The sequence below is a fragment of the Aquarana catesbeiana genome, linkage group LG10 (genome assembly GCF_042186555.1).
Source record: "Aquarana catesbeiana isolate 2022-GZ linkage group LG10, ASM4218655v1, whole genome shotgun sequence".
Taxonomy (NCBI): domain Eukaryota; kingdom Metazoa; phylum Chordata; class Amphibia; order Anura; family Ranidae; genus Aquarana; species Aquarana catesbeiana.
The window spans coordinates 139,357,641-139,381,673 of record NC_133333.1 but is presented as its reverse complement, the minus strand read 5'-3'; the positions used below and the strand labels follow the sequence as shown (position 1 = coordinate 139,381,673).

The 24,033-nt window shown below is 44.6% G+C and overlaps 1 protein-coding gene across 1 annotated transcript in view; it reads right to left on the bottom strand.

The window, feature by feature from the left end:
- Window positions 1-20,357, bottom strand: part of LOC141110925 (sulfotransferase 2B1-like) — a 131,755-nt gene extending 111,398 nt beyond the window's left edge. Inside the window, exon 1 of the mRNA XM_073602724.1 lies at window positions 20,228-20,357. The gene's annotated coding sequence lies outside the window, so the exon portion shown is untranslated. The remainder of the gene's footprint in view (window positions 1-20,227) is intronic.
- Window positions 20,358-24,033: the final 3,676 nt, after the last annotated feature.

Below are 24,033 nucleotides of genomic sequence, written 5' to 3'. Positions count from 1 at the left end.
TAATATACTTATAATAAAATATCCATAAGTTAGTATTACAATGTTCTAAATGAACTGTAAAATCTATATATCTATATTGACTAAAAATTCTAAATATTCGGTGTGAATCCCAAAAATGGCTAAGTCATCTTGTTAACTAAATGGTATTTGTGTTAGATGATTTTAGATTTATTATAGGATATGTTATAAAATTAGTTAATACTACTGGTAGATTAGTAACTAAAAAGAAAATAAATGTTATTATAGATTATAAATTAATCATGTGTATTCATATTTTAAGAACACACATGATTATCATAATTTATTATGGTGCATTTAGTTATAACGCGCGTGCGTTCCGGAAACCTAGAACCAAACACATGTCTGATTATCTGTGTGCGTTGTGATGGACTAATCACAAACACATGTATGTTTATATTGTTGATAATTCCTAATTAATGAAACAATTACTAAATACCAATAACATAATCCGGGAACGACAAATGTAAGGGAAAGGATAATGGGGGGAATATGGCTTATTATAAAGGAGCAATTTGTTTATTCCTGTATTAAGCTATTGGTCGCCAGTTCCTCATTTAACCCATAAGAGGACAAGGTATTTAATTTAAAAATCCAATAAATCCAAAAAGCTTCCCTCTTGCAAAGCAGGGCGAACTTCTCATTGGTTGTTAAAGTTCTGTCTGAGATATACTCAAATGCCATCACCTCGAGGCATTTAATATCCTTATTGTGGTGTAACAAAAATGTCGGGGGACGCTATGTTTGTCGCACCAACGCTTGATGAACCTTCTTTGCTTGCCCACCTGCTTTCGCAGTGTGCGTATGGTGCATCCAACATACAGTAAACCACATGGACATCGAAGTACGTATATAAAGAATTCAGATGAACACGTAATGAACTGCCTGATGGTAAAAACCTGCCCTTCTTTGTCAGAAAAACTTTGTTTTCCATGAGAAATGAACTGACAAGTCAGACATCCTCTCTTACGACATTGAAAAATGCCTGTGCGATTGTCGAAACATGAGCGAATGTCTGAAGTGTGTGTCCTACATGTTTTCAGCTAACTCGGAGCAATCGAGTTTTTAAGATATTTGGCTCTTCTAAAAGTGACTTGTGGGGCCTCTGGTATTAAATTAGTTAACTGGGGATCTAGTGTTAAGAGACTCCAGTGTTTCCTAGTAATCTGTGTAATTTTGTTTGTGTTGGTCATTATAGCCAGTAACGAATCTGATTGTATTAATTTAGTTATTGTTGCAAGTTTTGCTAGAAGTGGAGGGGGGGGGGGGGGTTAATGGTGTGTTTTTGAAAGGCTTCATCTAATAGGGGTTTTGGGAAGCCTTTTTCTAAGAATTTGTTTACAAGTGTCTGACCATGTCTGTAGTCCTCATCTTTAGTACAATTCTGACGTAGCCTTTGGAATTGACCTCCTACGAAGTTCTTGCGCCAGGAGTTGATGGCAACTTGTGAAGTGTAAATAAGAGTTGCCACTAGTTGGTTTACAATGGTTCTGGGGGGCATGACCGGATGGAGGGAGGAGTGAGTGAGTGAGAGTGTATGGTGTTTCTCCTCCACTCTATATCCCCACACTGAACTGAACCGCTTGGAGAGCTTGCCATACCTGGCGACTTGGAGGCTGCTGAGGGGTTTGTCTGGGGGGCTGCCCGTCTCCTCCCTGGTGCCCTGTGGGGATTCTCTTGCTGTGCAGTGTGTGGATCCGAAGCCGTTTTGCTGTCTCTCCCAGACTGGATGGTGAGCTGAAGCCGTCCCAGAGTTGTAGCAGTGCTGTGAGCGAAGCTGCCCGTTATCCCGCCCGTGCTCTCGTGAGATCATGCGGGACTCACTGACACGTTACTGGACTGTTTGGCTGTTACGGCGAGAGAGGTGATAGTGGTGTGTGCGGTGAGAGCGCTGCGGGGGAAGCGGGGAGACCCACTCAGAGATTCATACCCCCCCCTCTCTGCAACAATAGTCCCCAATAATCCTTGGCCAATTTAACAACTGAAGCTTTAACATGTGTAAAAAACGAGCAACTGATGAGCAGCCACCCCAGGATGGGAAGCAGATGACATGCTCCGCAAAGGAGAAGGAGAAAGGGAATCAGGCGGCAGCAGCCGCAGAAATTAAATTGGAACGTTTTGCCCATACTGCTTCCCTGTCACCCACTAAGGGGGGGGGGTAGCGGCACAGCAGCACAAGTTAAAACCCAGGCAGGGTCTGCATCAGATAGAAGGAGTCAAGGACATGGCCAGGTATCCTTTAAACCCTACCACCCAATCCAGCAACAAAACCGTGAGTACTAAGGGGACAGGGGGAGGTAAAACAGGAACTGTATCAACAAAACCCGCGGCGGCTGGGGCGGCCACTATGGCCAGTCTTATTTTAGAGGATGAGGAGCCGACATTGAGGGATGTTCTCTCTGCCGTTAATGCCTGCAATGACTCAATTGTCAGTCTCGATAGTCAGCTAAAAAGTATTAAGGAAGAATTACTCTCAATGAGCCAGGTATTGTGCAAGACCGTAGAGAGGACTACTGCCTTAGAAGAGAAACTAAGCACAGTCGAGGACAATTTATACCCACTAAAGCAAGAAATCAAGGGGCTATAGGAACAGGCTGCTAAACTCAATGAAATGGAAAACAGAAACCGTAGAAACAATGTGAGAGTGATAGGCTTACCAGAGAGGAATGAGGATCCCAATCCTATAGCTTTCCTTGAGGGGTGGTTTAGGGAAATTTTTGGGGCCGCCACTTTTACATCACTATTCGCGATTGAAAGTGCCCACCGAGTTCATTCTAGGGCCCGTCAGTCGGGCGAATATATCAGGCCACTGCTCCTGAAACTTGTTAATTATAATGACAAGGTGATCCTACTACAAAAGGCCAGAGAAATGGGGGTCATTATGTACGTAGGCTAGGGTCTCGTTGTACCCAGACTTTTCGGATCTCCAGAAGCGCAGGGTGGAATTTATACCAATCAAGCAAACTTTGCAGAAATATAAGCTTGCATATGCTTTGCTGTATCCAGCCCGTTTGCAGGTGACAGCATTGGGCGGAACTTTGTTCTTTGCCTCACCGCCTGAAGTGGAGCAGTGGTTGAAAGAAAACAAGAAGGACCTGTAAAAGATGTTGAGTATGGACCTATTCTGATTGGGGGGTGGATAGGTTGAGGTTTGTTATACCTTTTCAGGTTCGTTGGCCCTTCTCTCTCCCTCCCCCCTCCTCTTTATTTTTCTTTCTAGGGTTTTGATTGCACTATTATGGAAACAACACTGAAATATCACTGTTATATCACGGAAATAGGCTTGATTGTTTAGATTGGAGGGAGTGGAGGAGGAGAGGCACTTTTTTTTTGGGTGTGTGTTTGTAAGTAGGGGAGTAAGAGAGTTCATGGGGCTCCCATGGTTATATTTTATATTAAAGTCACCGGTTTGGAATATGAGAGGGCTTAGATGGGAGAGGAATGGCAAGGTCACAGGTGAAGCCCTTAGGGTTGGCCCAGATGGGTATGGGTGGGTTGGGGGGGAGGGTGGTCGTGGGTGGTGGGGATGGGAGTAGGGTGAGGGTTAAGAAGCACACACCACTAACATTAGTATTTTGAAAGGTACAAATTGAAAGAGGGGAAGGATATGGCGAGAGGGAGAAATACACAGATTGGAGAATTCACTTGAGATCGAGAGATGTGTGATTGTTAGGTTTACCATTTTTTCATTTAATTTTGTGTTGGTTTTTAGTGTTGATTTATTTTTTGTTATCTCACCATGCAAGAAAGGAGAGTTAGTATAACCTCATGGAATGTCCAGGGCCTAGGGGATCCAATTAAGAGAGCTACGGTCCTAAGCCCAATGCCATTCGGTCTATTCCTCCTATTCAAGAGGGGTAATTATTTTGGCTGGGAGAGGAGTGGCGTCCTCCTGCAGGGAGAGTTGTATTGACGAACAGGGCCGATATATTTTTCTACTCTGCTCGATTGAAAACAAATTATTTAAAATAATAAATAAATATTTATACCCCCCCATTCAAGCTAGAGGTTCTACATAAATTATTAGAGTTCGTGCTGGATAAAGCAGGAACCCCGATAATAGCGGTGGATGACTTAAGTAAAGAGCTCGAAAAGAGCCTAGATAGATTCCCGTCGGGTCACAGGTCCAATACAGCAGGCGAGAGTTGGCTAACCCGATTCCCAGAGGAAATGGGCTTGAGTGATATATGGCGAATGCGCTATCCACAAGAAAGGCAGTATTCATACTTTTCAAGCTCCTATCTCACTCTCTCTAGAATCTACATGACCCTGGGTAATTGGAAGGCAATATCAACAATATGTAATATAGACTATGGTCCAAGAGGAGTCTCAGATCACTCCCCGCTTGTGCTGACAATAAGTGCTGCGGGCAAGACCCATTCTAGAGAATGGAAAATTAGCACTGGCTGGAATTGATTGGCAATTCTGGAGAAGTGGTGTCTAGACTAAACAAATTTGTACAAATCAATGCAGGTACGGCACTGCCGGATGTGGTTTGGGACTCCTTGAAGGCCTATCTCAGAGGCCTCCTGATCCAACAAGTGGCAAGAACTAAGGGGAACTCTAGAGAGTGGGAAGGGGATATTAGAAAAGAGGCTATACAGGCAGAGAAGCAATATGTTTAAGATCCAACCCCACACAGGCAGAGGAAATGGCTAGATAAGCAACAAGTCTATAAAATGGCTATTACCAGGAGGATGGAGAATAGACTAATATTTCAGAGGCAGTGTCATTTTGGAGAGGGGGAAAGGGTTGGTCGTATGCTGTCCCTCTTGATTAAATCGAATACTCCCCCCTCTACTGTTTCGGCGATCAGGACACCAAGCAGAGACATCACTACCGATGCGATAGAGATAATGCAGGTATTCAGCGACTATTACAAGTCTTTGTATAAATCTAACAGGGCAGTAGGGGGTGAAATAATGGATGATTTTCTCCAGGGAATGTCAATCCCGTCCTTGTCAGAGCAGGATAGAATAGATATGGAGGCACCAGTGACCTTAGAGGAGATAAAACGGGCAATGGCTGGGATGCCCAGCCAAAAATCACCAGGCCCAGACAGGCTCCAAGTAGAAATATATAAAAGATATGGTGAGGCACTACTCCCAGAACTGCTGAAAACATTGGGATGGGCGTTAACCAATGGGAGGCTCCATACCTCAGTGTCGGAAGCCACTGTTATCGTAATACACAAGGAGGGGAAAGACCAACTGGATGTCTCCTCCTATCGCCCAATCTCATTACTATGCACTGACGTAAAAATCTTGGCTAAAGTTTTAGCAACCTGCTTAAATAGATGTATTCAAGGGTTGATACATCCGGATCAGTCGGGTTTTATCCCCAATAGATCAACTAGCATTAACATTAGAAGAGTCTTCTTAAACATGCAGATTCCTACTGATAACTGCCAAGGCTTTCAATAGCCTAGAATGGGACTATCTATGGAACGTGCTAGTGCGATTTGGGTTTGGCCCCTCTTTTATTAGTTGGGTGAGGCTACTTTATAGCAAACCAAGAGCAAAAATTAAAATTAACAAGGAATATTCAGAAGTATTCCAGCTGGAGAGAGCTGGACGAGACAGGGTTGCCCCCTGTCTCCTCTATTGTTTGCCCTTGCAATTGAACCCCTAGCAATTATGACTAGATCAAGGCTAGACATACAGGGGTTTCGACGCCAGTCAGAAGAGGACAGGATAGCGCTGTTCGCAGATGATGTCCTGTTTTTCCTTGGGGATGTTGAAACCTCGTTAAATTCAGTTATGGTCATCAATTGAGATAAGTCGGCTCTGTTACCGATTGATCCACTTGGCAATCAGATACTACTGGGAACTTCCCACCTGAAAGTAGAGGCCAAGTTGAAATATCTGGGTGTTTGGATTATCATTGACATAAATCAGTATGTTAACAATAACTTAGCCCCATTGCTATTGAAATTAAAACAAAAGGGAGACATTTGGTGCCGATTTCCCCTATCTGTTGCAGGGTGTTGTAATTTAATAAAGATGATATGGCTACTGCAAATATTGTATTTGCTTCACAATTCTCCGACCGGGATAGGTCAGAAGTGGTTTAAGAAAATAGAATCCCTCTTTAGGGAATTAATTTGGAAAAAGGGCCAATCTAGGATTAGCTTGCATACTTTGCAATTACCGATTAGAGAAGGTGGTATGGCGATTCCGCACCTGAGATTATATTTTTTTTCATCCCAGCTGCAACACCTAGTGGGCTGTGGAACCCTAGGTGGTGGGAACTCTAATAATAGAATGATGATAATGGGGGTCCCACACAATACACTAGTGGAGGCACTAGAGGCAGATTCTTTTATTTACAGATGCCCGACGATAAAATTAGTTAGTAAAGTGTGGCAGGTAACGAAGGCACTAATGGGGTACAATGGGGTAACAGAATATACCCCTTTATGGCATAACAAAAACCTGGCCAAAATAAGGGGTATAGAGAGACCCAGGGAATGGGAAAGGCAGGGTATTAGCCGTTTAATTCAGCTATATGAGGATAACCTCATGAAGTCTTTTTTAGATCTAAGAAGGGAATTCAACATATCAAATAAGGCGTTCTATAAATACCTGCAGATAAGGCACGCCATTCAAGTACAGTTCAGGTCTCAAACTATGGAGTGGACCCAGATCCCCATACTCCTGAAAATTATTAATTCAGCCTCAACTAAAGGTTTAATTTCCAAGTTGTATGCTAGTCTGGGGGATAGAATTATAAGCGGAGTGGGACCTCTTAAGAGTGGACAGGGGTGGAAGAGAGACGTAGGGACAATAACTATGGTACAATGGGATAAGATTTTAGAACAAGGAGCCCTAGTCTCGATTTCCCCTTCGCAGAAACTCTCTCACCTGTTTCTAATTCACAGTTTACTATACCCCCCAAAAAATGTTTAAACTTGGTTGGAAACAAAATGAGTGCCCCAGGTGTAAGGCGACAGGAGACCTTATCCATATGGTATGGAAGTGTCCAAAGCTTTTTAGATATTGGGTGGAGATAATAGCTAGGATAAATAAAATCTTTAGGAGCTCATTAGAACCTGAGGCCAAGACATGCCTATTAGGGAGCTTGGAGGAAAATAGAGTCTTGCCCGGTACCATCGTAGCAGTGTTGAGATGTCTGTTCCAAGCGAGAAAATTAATTGCACAGAAATGGCAGGCTCAGACCCCCCCGACTGTGGAGAATTGGATTGAAACCATTAATTCAATGGTTTGGAGCAAGAGAGTGATGTATATTAGACAAGACAATCTCAGAACGTTTGAGAAAATGTGGAGACCTTGGCTGGAGGACATGGGGTGTCCCATATGAGGGGATGGGGGTGAGCTGTGGGGAATTTTCTCCTGCTCACCACCATGACCCCGTCACCCCCTTCTTTTTTCTTTCTGTGGTTTCTTTCCTATACCTTTTGTTTGCCCATGGAGAAAATGTACTCTTTCTCTTTGGCTATATAGTCAAACAATAGATATGAAGTCATGTATGAATTATGATTGAGTGATGTGTGGTAGGGGGGTGGGATTAGGTTGGGTAGGAGGGAGGGAGAGGGAATATAGAATAATAATTGTGTTCTTGTATTACACAATATTATTAGGGATGGACAGAACACCCCCCTGTTCGGTTCGCATCTAGAACATGCAAACAGGCAAAAAATTTGTTTGAACACGCAAACACCGTTAAAGTCTATGGGACACGAACATGAAAAATCAAAAGTGCTAATTTTAAAAGTTAATATGCAAGTTATTGTCATAAAAAGTGTTTGGGTGACCCGGGTCCTGCCCCAGGGGACATGTATCAATACAAAAAAAAAAAGTTTTAAAAACGGCTAATTTTTCAGGAGCAGTGAAATTTAATAATGCTTAAAGTGAAACAATGAAAGTGAAATATTCCTTTAAATTTCATACCTGGGGGGTGTCTATAGTATGCCTGTAAAGTAGCGCATGTTTCCTGTGTTTATAACAGTCCAAGAGCAAAATGACATTTCTAAAGGAAAAAAAAGTCATTTAAAAGTACTAGCGCTATTGCCGGCTATTAATGAATTGTCGGTCCCGACAATACACATTAAAGTCATTGAAAGTCATTGAAAAAAAAAAAATGCGTGGGGGTCCCCCAAAATTCCATTACCAGGCCCTTTAGGTCTGGTATGGATAGTAAAGGGAACTCCGCGCCAAAATTAAAAAAAAAAAATGGTTGGGGGGCCTCCAAAATTCCATTACCAGGCCCTTCAGATCTGGTATGGATATTAAGGGGAACTCCGCGCCAATTTTTTTTAAAAAAATGACCTGGGGTTCCCCTCAAAAATCCATACCAGACCAAGGGTCTGGTATAGATTTTAAGAGGAGTTCCACATCAAAATTTAAAAAAAAAAATGGCGTGGGGTTCCCCCAAAAATCCACACCAGACCCTTATCCAAGCACGCAACCTGGCAGGCTGCAGGAAAAGAGGGGGGGACAATAGAGAGCCCCCCCTCCTGAACCGTACCAGGCCACACGCCCTCAACATGGGGAGAATGTCTCCATGTGGATGGGGACAAGGGCCTCATCCTCACAACCCATGGTTGTGGGGGTCTGCGGGCGGGGGGCTTATCGGAATCTGGAAGCCCCCTTTAACAAAGGGGACACCCAGATCCCGGCCCCCCCATGTGAATGGGTAAGGGGTACATTGTACCCCTACCATTTCACAAAAAGAAAGTGTCAAAATGTTAAAAAACCACAGAAGACAGCTTGGGACAAGTCCTTTATTAAAAATAAAAAAATAAAAAAGAGATTCCAGCGATGTAATCCAATAAATCCATGCTCCTACTCCAGCGATGTAATCCAATTCTCGATCTCCAGTGATGGATGATCTCCAGCGACTCCAGCGAGGTCACGTGACGGGTGGCCCCATCCCCCTCTCAAAAGGGGAAACGCCGGGGTTTCCCAGTGACGTGACAGGAATCCTGCGTTGCATCAGAGGGGGATGGGGTCACATGACGGGTGGCCCCGCCCTCAGCTACATAAGAGCTGTCAAGCTGGCGCCGCGTCATTGGCTGGGTGCCTCCGGTGGAGGCAGGATCCTGTGCGTGTTTCTCACTGGAGTCGCTGGAGATCATCAATCGCTGGAGATTGAGAATTGGATTACATCGCTGGAGTAGGAGCATGAATTTATTGGATTACATCGCTGGAATCTCTTTTTTATTTTTTTATTTCTAATAAAGGACTTGTCCCAAGCCGTCTCCTGTGTTTTTTTAACATTTTGACATTTTCTTTTTGTGAAATGGTACGGGTACAATGTACCCCTTACCAATTCACATAGGGGGGTGGGATCTGGGTGTCCCCTTTGTTAAAGGGGGCTTCCAGATTCCGATAAGCCCCCCACCCACAGACCCCCACAACCACTGGGCAAGGGTTGTGGGGATGAGGCCCTTGTCCCCATCAACATGGGGACATCCTCCCCTTGTTGAGGGCATGTGGCCTGGTACGGTTCAGGAGAAGGGGTGCTCTCTCGTCCCCCCCTCTTTTCCTGTGGCCTGCTAGGTTGCATGCTTGGATAAGGGTCTGGTGTGAAATTTTGGGGGAACCCCACGCCATTTTTTTTTTAAATTGTAGCGCGGAGTTCCCCTTGATATCCATACCAGACCTGAAGGGCCTGGTAATGGAATTTTGGGGAACCCCCACGCATTTTTTTTTTCAATGACTTTCAATGACTTTTATGTGTATTGTTGGGGCCAACAATTCATTAATAGCCGGCACTAGCGCTAGTACTTTTACATTACTTTTTTTTTCTTTAGAAATGTGATTTTGCTCTCTGACTGTTATAAACACGGGAAACATGTGCTATTTTACAGGCATGCTATAGACACCCCCCAGGTACGAAATTTAAAGGAATATTTCACTTTTATTGTTTCACTTTAAGCATTATTAAAATCACTGCTCCTGAAAAAACGGCTGTGCATGGATACATGTCCCCTGGGGCAGGACCCGGGTCCCCGAACACTTTTATGACTCAAACAGATAGCCCATCCCTAGATATTATATGTTAACTCATGATGCTGTATGCTTTTAATTTTTTCAATATGAAAAACGATAAAAAGAAAGAATTTACAATGGTTCTGGGAAATTATGTTACTTTGTTTGTGTGATAACTCTAAATCTAAGAAGATGAGTGTGTCCAGGTCTTTCACGTGTGTAAATTTGAGTCCAAGTTCATTGGTGTTGCAATGGGACACAAAGGAAGAGAATTGGTCCACCGTACCATTCCAGATGATGAGGATATCATCGATGTATCAATCACAATACATGATGTGACGGGCATTGGGATTATAGTTCCAGATGGCCAACTCTTCCCAATACCCCATTGTGATGTTTGCATAGGATGGAGCAAAGTTAGCCCCCCATGGCAGTGCCCTGGAGCTGGAGAAAGAATTGATCTAGAAACGTAAAGTAATTGTGCTGTAAACAAAATTCTGTCCCTTCAATCAGGAATTGGGCCTGTCCCAAATTGATAGGCTGGAGGAAGAAATCTATGTAATGTGAAAGCCCACTTGTAAAACTATTTGTAGTGGCTAAAATAGGCTGTCCTGGTGGATGTGTTAAGGATTTGTGAACTTTGGGGAGATGGTAAAAGTAGGGTGTGCTATTGATGCTGGGTAATAGAAACTGTTTTTCTTTTTTATCTAGAACCCCATCCTCAAAGGCCTTATTGACTAGGGAATTTAAAATCTGCTGGTATTCAGGAAGAGGATCTTTCTTAAAAATGGTGTAGGTGTTATTATCCAAAAGGAGGCGGAAGGGCCTCCTTTAGGTAGTTGTCCTTATCCTGCACAACTATACTGCCTCCCTTGTCGGCTAATTTTATAATTATTTTATTGTTAGCTTCAATAGCTTTCAGTGCCTTATGTTCTATAGGCATTAGATTTTTATGCTTATTGCTTTTATTATTTTGGCAAATTTCCTTGAAATCCTGGTACACTGCTTGAAAGTAAGTTTCTATATAAGGTCCTTTGGACTTGGTTGGAAAAAAGGGTCTGTATACCAATCCGTTGGTTGAGTGAGTGTCAGTGTATCCTTCCTCCCAAAGTTCTCCTAATATGTGGATGATAGTAGAATCAAATTCGAATGGTGAGATGTGTTGTTCACACCGGTGTTAGGGGCTGGTTGCCTTAACCTGATTAATTCCTACAACCGTAGACTTTGAAAAATGGCATTTGAGTGTCAATATGCGAAATATTGCGAAATTGTGTAAATCTTTAAAAAGCCCGAACTGATTTGGACCACTGGAAGGGGCAAAACTTAACCCCTTTCTGAGGAGGGACATTTCAGCGCCATTGAGGCTGTGGGAGGATAGGTTGAAAATTTTGATGGTACTATCTAAGGTTTCCAACTGTTCTCTTTCCCTTCTTTTTTGTTGTTTAGCCTTAACCAGTCTTCCTCCTCTTCTCCCTCTGAGTTTTCTTTTTTTTGTTTTTTTCTTTCACTGTGCTTGTGGGAGATAGCACTAAAAAAGAAGAATTCTCTGGTGTTGTATTGAAGATAGGCATTCTGGGACCAGCAGATATGTCTAGCTCATCAGGGATAGTGGCCACTGGTGCACTGGAGCCACTCTTACTGGCAAAGATTTCTAAGTCTCTAGATAGAGGGCTATATCAGTTATAAATAGGTATGGTGAATGATTGGGAAGAACTGGAGATAAGGGTGCCTGAAGAACATCCATAGGGAGTACTCTTGCTTGGGAATGTGGATTATTGGGAGATGGGGAGACATAAACAGATATGTCATTGGATGTGTATGTCATTGGATGTGGGAATTGGCCTAAGATCATGTGGTATGATCTCCACAGTGGCTACTGTTGTAGTTTGAGCAATATTTTGTATGTGGTGTATCTATGGGGGTGAAGAAACCGGTTGGTTTCCATATTGATATTTTTTTTACTGTGAAATGATGTGTTGGGAAGAGGGCCACTATGGGAATCAGTGAAGGGTTTATTATGTTTCCATTTAAATACTCTAACCATTTTTTAATCTTCTATATCCCTCTGTAATTTATTGGTTTTTTTTGGAGACCATAATGTCTGTCAGTTTTTTGTAGGTTTTTTGTTAGTGTTTCACGCCATCTAGAATTCCTTTTAATCAAGGAATCTTTAGAGTCTGTTTGTATTGTAAGACTGAGTTCACTCTCCTCCACTGTCACGGAACATCTCCAGCAGATAACAGGCTTGTACATAGGGTTTTGCAAATACACATGATGCTTTCTGTAGCATTTAAAAGATTAGCTAAACCTGCCACTTTCACCTAAAGGGCTAGTGCTGAAAGCATGCAAAAACAGACTTGTCGTGTCTCTTTGGATGTATACTTTAAAGCAATCAACTTCTTGATTTTATTTTTAATATTTCACTTTTAATAGATTTTTATTGAAAAAATGTAAAAGTACAAAACATGGCATATGAGAACTTTTTGAAATTGCCAAGAAGTTAGAAGAGAGCTAGAATGTAGCTGCTAAGAATGTAAAAACATCCAACAGTATAAATCGCATAATAATAAACAAAACTTGTAGCCTGTAGAGTAGGTATCGATGAGCCAGGTAATATTATTACAGGCCGCAAAACAATAAGCGATCAAGACATCAAGTCTTATTTTATATTTAAAATTTCAAATGAATTTATATATATGAAGCGCTTACCCCCGAAGGAGCGGCTAAATATTTGTTATATCCGTAATTCACGCTTACTACTTAACCCTCGCAGCCCATAGATTTAAAAGTCACAGTCCTTGATGCTTTTTCTTAATGCTTTTTTCATCAACATAAACTGGGATGGGAAAAGGACTTTCTTTGAGATGCTCTTGGGTTGATTTCTGATCTTTCCTTTGTTTCACTGGCAAAGACTCATAACATTGCGGGTGACAGTGATTCAAAACTGGATGATTAATTTGTCAGGGAAGATGGAAGTAGATTTTCTTGATAGAGAATAAACAATAAAGAGTCACTCTGAATAACGTCTTTATCTGCAGAACTTTTAAGAACAGTCTGTATCTCTATATATGTGCTTGCAGCTTCACCGCTACCTTTTTACCACTATTTCCCATCCGCATGGTACTTCCAAGTTGAGCTAAAAAGGGTCACTCTGAATGACCTCTCCCGTTTGACTGATTGGAATCCTGGGGCAATGCTGAACCCAAAGTGACAGGCCACAACCACCTGTCTTGCTGACTTGCGTACCAACATCCCTCAGCCTCTGGACAGTACCCCTCCCGGGGCTTTTCACTCACTTGATCAATAGCCCGTGTGTCGCTCCTAAGCGATCGATCACCCAGTTTCCTTCAGCTTGTCTCTACTTCTCCCGCAATGATTCTTAGTTCCTCTTCTCCTTTGTGGCCCGCTCCCCTCCCCGCAGGGGCGGCCAATGACATCAGCGACTACATGCTGTAAGATGTCGTCTGTTCCTCCATGAGGACCGGTTCTTCACCCTTCTCGCTAAGGTGAAGCCCCGTTGGTTTCCCGGAGGGGAAAAACCTCCACCTTCCCCTCCGGGAACCAGGCTGGCTATCTCGCTCCTCAGAGCAGGACTGGACTCGAACCCCCCTTTGGACACCATGTGACCCCACTTTTATATGAGAGTCCCAGGATTACCAAGCAAATCAATGATTGGCCGAGACTAACACACAAACTGCCTGCTACTCAAAAAAATGGGAATTGACAACAACAGGCCTGCTGTAATAGCACAAGCCTGTCTAAATTTCCCTGACATAGAAAACTAGCAGGAAGGGTCACCTACCTAAAAGTAGGTGCCCGCTACATATATATACACACATTTTAGCTGGTTACTACCTAAGAATTGCTTTGCTCCAGGGGTTGGGAGAGGCAATGGTTCTGGCAGTAAAAGGGCTAAAGCTTTATAACTACAGTTATATGATACAATTATGTAATTATGCTTATCAATCATAGAATTGGTGTTTAGAGGCCAAACACAAATATAAAAATCATCAGGGTCCTAGAGAGAATCTAATTATGAATAACTTTCCAATATCTCAAGATTTCCAAGCCAAGCCTACGGTCATTTTGGGCACCAATCTTATACAGTAAAGTAATATTAACCACTTGCTTACTGGGCACTTAAACCCCCCTCCTGCCCAAACCAATTTTCAGCTTTCAGCGCTGACCCACTTTGAATGACAATTGCGCGGTCATACAACACTGTATCCAAATTCAATTTTTATCATTTTTTTCACACAAATAGAGCTTTCTTTTGGTGGTATTTAATCACAGCTAGGGTTTTTATTTTATTCTAAACAAACAAAAAAAGATGGAAAATTTTGAAAAAAAAAAATCATGTTTCATAGTTTGTTATAAAATTTTGCAAACAGGTAATTTTTCTCCTTCATTGATATGCGCTGATTAGGCGGCACTGGTGGGCGCTGATAGGCTGCACTGATGGGCACTGATAGGCACAGTTAAGGCGGCACTGATAGGCACAGATAAGGCGGCACTGATGGGGACAGATAAGGCGGTAATAATGAGCACAGATAAGGCGGCACTGATGGCCACTAATAAGATGGCACTGATGGGCCCTGATGAGTGGCACTGATGGGTGGCACTGATGGGCACTGATAGGTAACACTGATAGCTGGCACTAATGGGCACAAATAGGTGGCACTGATGGGCACTGGTAGGTGACACTGATGGGCACTGGTAGGTGGCACTGATGGGCAGCACTGTTGATGAGGCACTGACTGCGGGCACTGATAGGTGGCACTGTGGGCACTGATGAGTGGCACTGTGGGCACTGATGGGTGGCACTGGTAGTCACTGGTAGGCGGCAGTGTTGTGTACTGCTAGGTGGCACTGGCAGGTGGCACAGGTGGGCACAGATGAGCTGGCGGCAGCTCTCCGTGATCGGGACTGATGTCCCTCTCACAGCCGCCGGTGATTACCGGCTCTGTTTAGATTACATGATCAGCTGTCATTGGCTGACAGCTGATCACATGGTAAGGGGTCGGGATCGACCCCTTACTCCAATCTGTGATCCAGTGAGTCTCATAGACTCACTGATCACAGAGCGCGCTGCGCGCGCCCTGCAGGGGGCGCGTAGGCCGCTCGGGCATGGGAGGACGTCAATAGACGTACTCCCGGCAAAGCATGTGTTGCTGTGTTTTTTGGACTAGCTCATTGAGCATAATAAAATAAATATTCCCCTGTTCAATATTTGTTAACATTCTTACCCCAGCACTGGCACTTTACATTTTTCAATGTTACTAGCTTCTGCTGTGTCAGTGCAGCTTCTTTGAACTTCAAGTCATCACAGGAAAGAGTTGACAGTGGATAGTGCAGTCTCCAGTCACTCTATTAGCTTAGAAGAGGGATGGAAGGAGGAGAGAGGAGCAAGGGAGTGCCTTGCCATTCTAGGCTATAGGGCTGTGTGTTTCTATTGAGGCCCACAGTGTAGACAGACACAGCTCTAGTCCCTGCATGCATGGGTGACTCCATAGGATGTGCAGCCATGCCCCCGTAAGGGTTTCTGAATGTAGTGGTTCACCTGTCGCCCTGCCCAACCCAGCATCCATCTCTCAGACACTCAGAGACATAGAACAGCCCATAAGCTTTGTTTTTTTTTGGGGGGTTTATTGAGGGGATTGAACTTGGATGGGAAATTATGGGATGCCCAGGAATATTCAGTGCAACTTGCTTGGGACTTCTGTATACACTCCAGTATATACACTCCAAACAACTCTCCAGCACAAACTCTTGCTTAAGACCTCTTTTCCTTCACTCCTCCAGCACTTCACTTGCTGCATACCGTTACTCCTCCAGCACTTCACTTGCTGCAGACTGTTACTTCTCCAGACTAGCTAGCACCTCATGGTAGGCCTGACACTAATTCAGCCAGGCCTCAGTGAATTGCCTTTTGCGGGCAGGGACCCTCGGCCCCTGCGGTGTAGAAATAGTTCAGGTGCTAACTGTCCTTTGCTTAGCTACCAATCCCAGATAGCTCTCTTCAGGTCCTGCCAGCCAGCCTGGCTGCAATGACCTCTTTTCATTGCCCTTGCCACAGTCCTCTCTTCTGGTTCTGCACCCATCTCAAACTGCAATCTCCCAGTTCTCTCAGATGTGCCTCCCCAGTCCTCCCGACTGTGCTCCACTCAGCAGCCTTCCTGGCTGTGACCAGTTGTCCTCCCTGGAGTCTCTTAGCAGTGTTCTCTCCCGCTGTCCTCTCCTTGCTCTCTCATGTGCCTCTCCTCCAGGATCTCTTCTCTCCTCCTGGATGCACCTGAGCCCAGGCCCAGGGTCCCCCCCCCCTCCCCCTCAGACTGGGGAGCTCCCCATGGGCCCAGACAGCCTCTACACTCTCCCACTCCAGCTCTTCCACCCAACAACTCCCCCCCAGCTGGGCTTTAAGGATGCCTGCCCCCTGCCAATCCAAGTTGGCAATTGGTCAAGGCTCCTTATAATACCCCAGGCAGCTCCACCTCTCCTCCTTTCTTTCTAGCACCTTCTAGAAAGAAGGGGAAGGTGACAGTGACACTACCAGTAAGTCACTCAGCCCTGCCCTGAACCACTCGAAGCCCAGAATTAAAAAAAAAGGGCCTAGCCACCAGCTAGACCTGCCTAAATTTTCCTACTCTCCAGAAAAATCCTCACTCTAGCACCTACCTAACTAGAGGGTGCTACAGATGCTACATGCATGAAAACACATTAAACGCCTGTTAATGCTAGACACATTTAGAGCTTGCATATTAATTCATTCCAATGGCCAGAATAAATGATTATTCTGGCCAATTCGCTGAATTACAGCAACACCCAAGCGCTTGACACTCCTATCGCCGGCCATACATGGGTCGAAATTCAGGTGGTTCAGCAGGGACTGGCCGAGATTCGATTCCTCTATAGGCATGCTGATAATACCCAAGTTGATCCATCGACTGACTTGGGTACAACCAGCCTGTCGCATTTTGTACATGCAATTACTGCCAGCAGCTATAACACAATAGTGCTGCGGGAGGCATTCCCCCATCAACACTGACTGTGTTGATGGGGGAATTGTGAGATTTATTTTCTTTCCTCCGATGAGGAGGAAAGAAAACAGAATCATCCATTGGCTGCTAAACATGTTACACACATTTACAATTGTCAGGCGCTTTTGCTGCCAAAACACAACTGCCAGGAGAAAAGGCATCTAGGAGAGATTAGCAAAATGTTCAGTATGCATGAGGCCAAAGGAGTCTCCCTAAAACATTAATCCTGGGACAGCAGTCATGGCACCCGCTTACACTGAAACATAGGCAAGGACTAAAAATAAACAAGCTGCATACTCAGTAAGAGATTAAGGCTGGGTTCACACTAGTCCGGTGCAAATTGCAGCTCCGTTGTCTGTGCGAAGATAAAAATGATTGATTCAGCGGTTCCTCTCCATTGTAGCTGCGGATAAGCTGACCTGGGAGAGGGAGGAGGTGTAGGAGGAGGGGGGAGAGCATTCCTGTTCAGAATGGAACACATCTGTGAATCAGATGTGTTCCCATTGAAGATTATGTGCCTGCAATTCGCACAGAAAACGAGCATGAATTTTGTGCAATGCGGAGTGCGGATGCATTGCACATACAGTATCTCACAAAAGTGAGTACACCCCTCACATGAAGATGGCCTAGGCTATAAGAAGGTTGCCAAGACCTTGAAACTGAGCTGAAGCATGGTGGCCAAGACCATACAGTGGTTTAACGGGACATGTTCTATTCAGAGCAGGTCTTGCCATGGCCGACCAAAGAAGTTGAGTGCACATGCTCAGCGTCATATCCAAGGGGTTGTCTTTAGGAAATAGACGTATGAGTGCTGCCTGCATTGAGGCAGAGGTTGAAGGAGTGGGGGGTGTCAGTGCTCAGACCATACGGCACACACTGCATCAAATTGGTCTGCATGGCTGTCGTCCCAGAAGGAAGCCTCTTCTAAAGATGATGCACAAGAAAGCCTGCAAACAGTTTGCTGAAGACAAGCAGACCAAGGACATTACTGGAACCATGTCCTGTGGTCTGTTGAGACCAAGATAAACTTATTGGGTTCAGATGGTGTCAAGCATGTGTGGCAGCAACCAGGTGGGGAGTACAAAGACAAGTGTGTCTTGCCTACAGTCAAGCATGGTGGTGGGAGTGTCATGGTCTCGGGCTGCATGAGTCCTGCCGGCACTGGGGAGCTACAGTTCATTGAGGGAACCATGAATGCCAACATGTACTGTGACATACTGAAACAGAGCATGATCTCCTCCCTTCGGAGACTGGGCAGCAGGGCAGTATTCCAACATGATACTGACCCCAAACACACCTCCAAGATGACCACTGCCTTGCTAAAGAAGCTGAGGGTAAAGGTGATGGACTGGCCAAGCATGTCTCCAGACCTAAACCCTATTGAGTATCTGTGGATCTTCCTCAAATGGAAGGGGGAGGAGAACAAGGTCTCTAACATCCACCAGCTCTGTGATGTCATCATGGAGGAGGGGAAGAGGACTCCAGTAGCAACCTCTGAAGCTCTGGTGAACTCCATGCCCATGAGAGTTAAGGCAGCGCTGGAAAATATTGGTGGCCAAACAAAATATTGACACTTTGGGCCCAATTTGGACATTTTCACTTAGGGATGTACTCACTTTTGTTGCCAGCGATTTAGACATTAATGGCTGTGTGTTTTGAGAGGACAGCATAATTTACACTGTTATACAAGCTGTACACCCACTACTTTACATTGTATCAAAGTGTAATTTCTTCAGTGTTGTCACATGAAAAGGTATAATAAAATATTTACAAAAATGGGAGGGGTGTATTCACTTTTGTCAGATACTGTATGTGAACCAGAGCCATTGAAAATAACATGTTTTCTAATGTTCTGCGATTTGGATGCAGTGTAAGCCGCATCAAATTCGCAATAGTGTGAATCCAGCCTGAATTAATAATTGAGGGTTAAATATGACTTGAACGCCAGGAATGATCCTTATTGTATACTTACATTGGTCCAGCTTGGAACTATGTAAAGCTGACCTTATACCTGTAGAATTTCTTTTGAACTTTCAGACAAGAAAGTTTGTCTGGCCATTCAATGATGCCTTCATGGACTCAACTAATTTAGAACAACTTTTCATTCAAGCACCATGCCAGTTTTTCAATTTTCATAGAATGAATGTTCCACTTCCAGATTAACTTTGACAAGTGCATGTGCATAAGGCTAGTTGCAATTTTTCTTGTCCGGAAGCAAATTCAACAATTAGAAATGTATTCCCATTAGATTTGTTAACAAATTTCCATACTTGCCCCATGATTTTTTTTTTCACTTATTCTGGTTGAAACCATTTGTTAATTTGTTAACTGTCCCCTTTAACTCTTGGATAATCCAAAGTTCTGAAAATGACATTTTACGAATGGAATTCTTCTAAGGCCAGCTTAAGTATACATATATGTATATATGATAAAGAGGAGCTCCAGCCCCCCCACCAAAAAATTAAAAGTCAGCAGCTACAAATACTGTAGCTGCTGATTTTTATTATTAGGGCACTTACCTGTCCAGGGATCCCGCAATGTCGGCACCCCAACCAAATTTTCAATTGGCTCTCAGGTGCTACCCCCTGCCATTCCTTGTAGGGGAAACCAGCAGTGAAGTAATGTGTAGGAAATACTGTATTACAACCTCTGAGGCAAAATCTATTGAAAGTGAGCAGGGAACCCTCTTAGTTATCACCAGAACAACTCTCCCCATTGTAAAATGTACCCTCTATTCATGGCAAATGTAGCATTTCCTCCCTTTCTGCCCCGATGACATGATAAATAGGATATATAGACAAGGTTCACTGCCCCAGCCAGACACAAACAATATTAAAACTTCCAGTAAAGCATCTACACTCCACCCAAAATAAAAGAATCAATCAATCATCACTTCCACCAAAAGACGTCCACCCCTCCTTGGATATTAATTAAAGTACCCCTGCAAAAAGAGGTGCAGTAATCTGGAGGTGATCGCTGCCTCCCTGACTGCAGGGTTCAAGCTGGATAAACCTTGCAAGATTAAAGTCACTTCAGGGAAAATAATCAGTGCCAATTACACGAAAACGTGATGTTTGGGGGTTGCATTTTCCTTTATTCATTCAAAATAATTTTATTCTAAAATAGCATATACATTTCTTTAATACGTTATCCTTCAAATTAAAAAAAAAACATACATCCCCATCTAAAGGTAAAGGAGAATAAATTAGGAGAGATTACCTTCTGTACTCCGGTCACCAGTTATGGATAAAAGAGCTTTGTTTGTTAAAGTTGTATTCTGCTACTGTGCCAGGATCTTGTACTTTGTAGCAAGCCTCTGCAATCTGAGCTGTGCTGCTACTTTACTCCTTTTTTATATAGCAGCTAAATTCCAACATGCAATTGTCCCACCTCTTCTTTTGCTATTGGGCATTTTATTTGGAACTATTAGTTGCAGAGAAGGAATGTGGATTCAGTTCAATCCAAGTGGATATGCACGTTTAGAGAAGATACTGTATTTATGGGCGTATAACACGCACTTTTTTCCCCTTAAAATCAGAGGAAAATCGTGGGTGCATGTTATACGCCGATCCCCGCTAATTGTGATCGATGGGAGCGATCGCCGCCGACATACACATAGCGTGTAGATTTAAATATGGCGCCGCGGAGTTCGCAGGGACTCGGCGGAGCTGAACGAGTGCCGCCGAGATCACAGTGACTGGGCGGAGCCGAGATACACATAGCTGAGTGTACTCGGCTCTTCTCAGTGCCGCTCACAGTCCCGCCCAGTCCCGCCATTGGACCTGTGTTATGTGCATCATAGGGCGGGACTGGGCGTGACTGTGAGCGGCGCCGAGAAGAGCCGACTACACTTATAAATTTCTTCCTGTTTGGAATTGATTTTAATATGCCATGTTTTGCTATCGCCTGAAAGCCTTACCTCTATGTAACTTTTCAACTCGGAGGGGGGTATTCAGTAGGGGTTTGAATCATGTGTCTGTTTTTCAGTCCACTTTAAAACTAGACACATAATTTAGAGTGGACTGTGGCTTCCTAAAATAGCTGGAGAGAGGCCTGGGTGTTCTCCTCCCTCCAGCCTGCAGGAAGCGATAGAGAGCTGGCACAGCTCAGTTTCAGTGCAGCACTGCAGGGGAGTGAAGACTGGAGAGATGAAGGAGAAGTTGCATTGTGTAGCACCCTTTTATTTTAGGTAGGTGTTAGTGTAGTGGTTTTTGTGTATACTGCCAGTGCAGCTAAATTTAGGCAGGCCTAGCTGTGAGCTAGACCAGTTTGTTTTGATCTGGGGGCAGGTAAGTGAGAGAGAGACATGGGGAGAGCTGGAGTGACATTGGGTGCATGTGGGAGCCCTGACCAATCCCCAACTAGGATTGGCAGGGGGCAGGCCTCCTATATATACCCATGGTCAGCCTGCTGTGGGAGGAGTTGTCGGGTGGTTGAACTGAATGATGGAGTGTTAGACTGTCGTGGTCTGAGGGAACCCCCTTTATGGGGGTGTTTGTTAGATCAGGAGCTCAGGAGTTAAGAGGGAGCCTCTCTCTACATGGTCATACAGAGGTGTCCTGGAACAGGAGCAGGAAAGAGGACTGTTGGGAGCACATCCAGGCAAGTCATTCAGGAGGGATCCATGCCAGGGTCGGTGAGTGAAAAGCACAGTAGGAAGCCTTGGAAGAGACATGCCAGGAGTTGGATATGGAGCCAGAGGGAGAGACTGTGGGGTTGTTGTGAAGTCAAGTCGCTGCAGCCAGGAGGGCTGGCAGGATTTGCATCGGATGTGCTGGGATCAGTAGTCCACCAAGTGTCAGTTAGCACATTTATTCTTCTCATCTAAAATGGTTGCTACAACAAAAGGGGACAGCAAATCCCTGCCTGTAATGAGCTATCAGGAAAACCTCAGGACTTATTCAGAGTGAGGCCTAGCCATGTGTTAATGGTGACAGGAATCTAGATTTGGACAGTGAAGTGAAGCAAGTGATCTCAAGTAGTGTGCTGGACATGTGCATAGGAGGAGACTGTCAGATCTAGACTAAACTACTTTTATTCATTATCTGGGCATCCCATGTCCCTTTTCCCCATCCGAGTTTAATCCCCTAATAAAAACAACAAAAACAAGCAAGAGACTGTTCATTGTCTGGGAAAGTGTGCCAAAATGCATGTTTAACCAGCAGGGTGAAATGTGTGGATGTTGAAACACGCAGCAACTCCACAAGGGCACCGCTACATTTGGAGGTCCCACTGAGATCCACCTTCACGGTTAACCTGCTGGCCATTGCCCCTAGCAATGCAGAAGAGGGGAGACTTTCTTGTCCCGTTGCATAGAGGATTCAAACAAGGGAAAAGACTATGGGGCTGATTTACGAAGCATTTGCGCCATGACTTGCGGTGCACGCCGATGCGCAAATGACATTTTCGTATTTACAAAGCATTTGCGCCGGTAACACAGCGTGATCCCCCATTTACTATTCTCTTCCCGGTGCATGGGAAGAGGTGATCTGTACGCCACTATAGACCTGGTGCACGGCATCTTTAACAAGCTGAAAGTGCCAATAATATGGGGGTGATGTGGGGTGATGTGGGGAAGTGTAGTACTAACTGTCCAAGTCACAAATATGGCCAAAATAGAATGAGAAAGTGACTTTCTCTGAACAAGCCGGCAGCGCTGGCAAATACATTTAAACTGCGGGAGGTGAATTTATACACTGCGCATGCTCAAACGGCATTTGCGCTTGTTCAAATACTTCGGTTCACTGCGCCGGCAAAATATTAGTAAATGTCAGGCAACGTAAAAGCATTTGAATAGGTTGAACGGGCGCACCTCTAGACTTTTTTTTTTTTTTTTTAACACTGGTTCACTTTGTGCGGCTCTAATGAAACGTCGGTCCGGCAATACACATAAAAGTTCTTTGATAAAAACAGCATTAAGAAAACAAACAAAATTCAGAAAAAAAAATGCGTGGGGTTCCCCCAAAATTCAAAACCAGGTCCTTCAGGTCTGGTATGGATATTAAGGGGAACCCCACGCCAAAAAAAAAAAAAAAAATAGCGTGGGGTCCCCCTAAAAATCCATACCAGGCTCTTCAGGTCTGGTATGGATTTTAAGGGGAACCTCGCGCCAAAATAAAAAAAATTGCCTGGGGTCCCCCTAAAAATCCATTCCAGACCCTTATCCGAGCACGCAACCTGGCAGGCCGCAGGAAAAGAGGGGGGGGGACGAGAGAGCGCCACCCTCCTGAACCGTACCAGGCCACATGCCCTCAACATTGGGAGGGTGCTTTGGGGTAGCCCCCCAAAACACCTTGTCCCCATGTTGATGAGGACATGGGCCTCATCCCCACAACCCTTGGCCAGTGGTTGTGGGGGTCTGCGGGTGGGGGGCTTATCGGAATCTGGAAGCCCCCTTTAACAAGGGGACCCCCAGATCCCGGCCCTCCCCCTGTGTGAAATGGTAAGGGGGTACAAAAGTACCCCTGCCATTTCACAAAAAAACTGTCAAAAGTGTTAAAAATGACAAGAGATAGTTTTTGACAATTCCTTTATTTAAATGCCTCTTCTTTCTTCTATATTCTATCTTCTTTCTTCTATCTTCCTTCGGTTTCTTCCTCCATCTTCTTCGTCTGGTTCTTCTGGTTCTTCTGGTTCTTCCTCCGGTGTTCTCTTCCGCCATCTTCCTCTGCGGCATCGGCGTCTTCTTCCCTTCTTCTCCTCGGGCCGCTCCACATCCATGATGGCATGGAGGGAGGCTCCCGCTGTGTGACGCTTCTTCTCTTCTGACGGTTCTTAAATAACGGGGGGCGGGGCCACCCGGTGACCCGTTACGTAACCCCGTCCCCTTCTGACGTCACGGGAAATGCCACAGGGAAGTCCCCGTCAAGTCCCCATGCGTCAGAGGGGGGCGGGGTCACGGGTGACTCCACCCCCCCGTTATTTAAGAACCTTCAGAAGAGGAGAAGTGTCACACAGTGGGAGCCTCCCTCCATGCCATCATGGATGTGGAGCGGCCCAAGGAGAAAAAGATAAGAAGACGCCGC